The sequence below is a fragment of the Schistocerca gregaria genome, unplaced genomic scaffold (genome assembly GCF_023897955.1).
Source record: "Schistocerca gregaria isolate iqSchGreg1 unplaced genomic scaffold, iqSchGreg1.2 ptg000362l, whole genome shotgun sequence".
NCBI lineage: Eukaryota > Metazoa > Arthropoda > Insecta > Orthoptera > Acrididae > Schistocerca > Schistocerca gregaria.
This window is the reverse complement of record NW_026061819.1, coordinates 274,446-277,949: the sequence shown is the minus strand read 5'-3', so window position 1 is coordinate 277,949 and position 3,504 is coordinate 274,446.

Genomic DNA, 3,504 nt, shown 5'->3' with positions numbered 1-3,504 from the left:
TGGGTGTTGATTGTTTCAGGTGTATTGTAATGGCGGTCAGTCAGAGTCCGGGGATCGGCCTGCTCAGGAACATCTTGTTTACGAGTTGGAAATAAGGCGCCAAGCTACTGAGAGCAGTGATCCGGATTTAGTGGCCCGTTTAGGTGCTGCCGTTTTTCAGCCGGTTGACGTCACGCCGGCGGTGTTGGGTGAGACAGGAGCGGCCACTGAATTTTTGTTGAAGGCTGTTAGGGGCCTTGAGGACACTATTTGCGTTTTGGAAGGCACTCAACCTAGTGCCAGTCTATTGGATAGGGTGTAGGCCCAGTTAATGTATTTAACAAATCGGAAAGCGGATTTGGGCATGTTAGCTTTGGAAGATCACCATAAAAAATTATCCGCCGAATTGGCTCTTTGGTTAGTGCATTGCAGTTTAATGTTACGTGTTTAGATTTGGTGAGAAGAGGATTGAGGAGCGGGACTTGCTGTGTTCGGGAGAGGGCGAGAGCCTGCCCGGGATGGTACTGTTACGTCCTCGGTGAAGTTAGACGCAATGTTTGCCAAGTTGCCTAATCCTCTCGTGATATTACTGAATTAGTCGTGGAGTGGCTTGAACAGGTCGAAAAATTATTACGGTTGTCGGTTCGTCTTGAACTTTATGCTTCTCCCTTTCGTGGTTCCACACCAAGTAATTTTGTCACTGCCGTACCTGTTAGCTAGAAGTGAGTTGCAGAACCTCCTCTTCCGAGCCATGACTGAAGTGTTCTCCTTACAGCAATTGAGGGAGCTCGTCATTAGGCAGAGATTGACCACCGGAGTTCGAAAACAGCTTGAATGTCGTTACATTTGGGAGATGCAGCGGGATAAAGAGCAGTTACATCAGTATGTGGACAGAGTTCAGACGGCGTCCTTGGCTTTGTTAATCGATTTGCCTGAACAACAGCCGGTGTCTATTGTTCTTAGGGGAATGCGCGTTGCGGATAAGTAGCACTATGTTTTCCGTAATCAGCCTTCAGCTTGGGAAGAACTCCGTGCCGCGGTTGTAGCGATATGGGTGTTGCCACTTGGATACGATGTATGTCACGAAGTTAAGGGGCAGGCCACCGGCGCTGGCAAGGGAAATTCCGAAGTGTCTGCATCCGCTGAAGCCGTAAAACTGGAACCCCGGGGTTGTTTCAGGTGCGGCAGCACGGCTCACTTGGAGCGCTCTCGATTCAGCCTCGCGCTCTCAGAGCCAATAAATGACGCCGGACTGGGCAGCTATCTCGTGATCGAGCCTTAGACGCTGGCGTACCCGTGTTGTCGCTCCCTCTTCACCGCCCTCGCCTTACGTTTGTTCTCGAGTAGGTGGCGAACCGATCTGTGCTCTTTCCGATTCTGGTAGCTCATTTTCATTATTGTGCTTCGAGTGGTTTTTGGAAGTTGGTCATTTTACGAAACTTCGGTCGGTGCTTTCTCCGGTGCAGAGATGTCGGGTGGCCAATGACCAGGTGTTGCCTCTGCATGATTGGGTCCGAGGGAGTATATCGATGGGGATTTTTCCTGGCCCTTGTCATTAGCCTCGGTCAAGGAGCTGCCGGTCGATCTAATTTTGGGATGTGATTTCAGTAAATACTGGGTTATTCTTGGATTATTCTGGGCACACCACCTTTTCTTTAAGTTAGCTCCTGTGGAGAAGTTTCTACATCTACATCCATACTCCGCAAGCCACCTTATGTTTCGTTTTATAAGTGCGCTAAACGTATTGTGCATCGAAATGCAGATGCATTGGCCGTTCAGGATGTGGCTAATGAGTTTGATCTTACCCATCTCTCGCCGCATCACGCTTCTCAATTACGGGATTTGTTACAGAGTTTTCCTGAGCTTCTTAGTGATAACTTGAGTGTCACTAATGTTCTTAATTACCATATCCTTCTATCCGACGATAGTCCTGTCAGGCAGCCCCCACGTCGCCTCTCACCTCCTAGGTGAAGATACTGAAGGCGAGAATATCACAAATGCTCCAACAAGGAGTTATTACGCCTTCTACATCTACTTATGCTTCCCCATATGCCATGTTCCCAAGGATCAGGAGCACTATTTCAGACCTGTGGTTAACTACCGGGTGCTTGAACACTAAGGTTGTCTTCGAATGTGCCTCTGCCTCTGATCTGCATAACTTTTACCTGGTTTGCCGGTACTAATTGGTTTACTGTTCTTGGTTTGAACCAAGCCTGTTGTCAGATTCCATTAGCTGAAGAATGTAAACATGTTACCGCATTTTGTACTGATTGGAATCTGTTTGACAGAGTTCCTTTTGGTTTGGCAACTCGTTTGCTGGATAATATCCTTAGGGACTTGAAATTAGTGTTTGCCTATAATTATTTGGACGATTTAGTCATCTATAGCTGTTCGTTTCAGTCCATTTGGATCATATCCAGAAAGTTCTTTCGAGGTTTCAGGGAGCCGGGCTGACTGTTAAACCCAGTAAGATGACATTAGAAAGGCAGCAGGTGTTCTTCTTAGGTCACCTAGTGTCAGGTCAGAGTATTCGCATCGAACAAGAGCGAACTAAGACCATACGGGCGTTGCCTCCGCCTACTGATAAACGCGGAATTGCTAGGTTCATAGGCATGTTGAACTATTTTAGGCGTTTTGTCCCTAATTTGGCTTAGTTGGCCGCGACCTCAAACGAACAGTGCCGGAAGAGAGTGCGTTTTGAATAAGGACCTGTCCAGGAGCCCGCGTTTGAGTATATTAAGGCAGCTGTAGCCAATCGTCCATTTCTAGGAGTACCATACTTTAATAAAAGGTTTATTGTCCAAAATGACACATCTAATGCTGGTATTTTAGCCGTAAAACTGGCCGTAGTGCCAGATGAGAGGTACGCATTTAATTTGAAGTTAAACACGTGAGAGACACTGAAAATATCCTTGCGGATGTCCTCAGCCGGTAGTTCGCCGAATCTACACCTAGTGAGGGAACCCGGGAGACAGATGGAGGCAGGATTGGGAGAAATTCCTCTTTAGTTTGATGTCGCTCAGCGTCGGGATCAGGACCCTATTTGGCTGGGGAACTGTCGCATGAGTATATTATTAACAGTTGCATTCTGCGTAAAAGGGTCGGGCATGCGAAGCAGTTAAAGAAGTTTGCCAGTAGCTCTGGTGCGCCCGGTTTTTCGGTACTTTCATGATTCGTTGGTGGGTAGCCACTTATAAGTTCCTAAGACTCTGAAAAAAGTCAAAGCCTCTTGGCCCTCCATGGAGCGAAATGTCAGAGAGATGGTATAGCAATATCGGCTGTATAATGTAGTCAAACCCAAGAATGCTCTTCAACAGGGTTTGCTGAGCTCTGAGCGCGAGTCCTGTCCTACGCACAAGCTCTATATCGATTATCTAGGACCCTTTCTTCGTACTAAGAAAGGTCATCGATACGTGTTAGTTACTATTGATGCGTTCTCCGGATTCACTTGGCTCCTTCCGAGCCGTAACGTCACTGCTACCACCACTATTTCTCATTTAACTAAAGTTTTCATTGTTTTTGGCC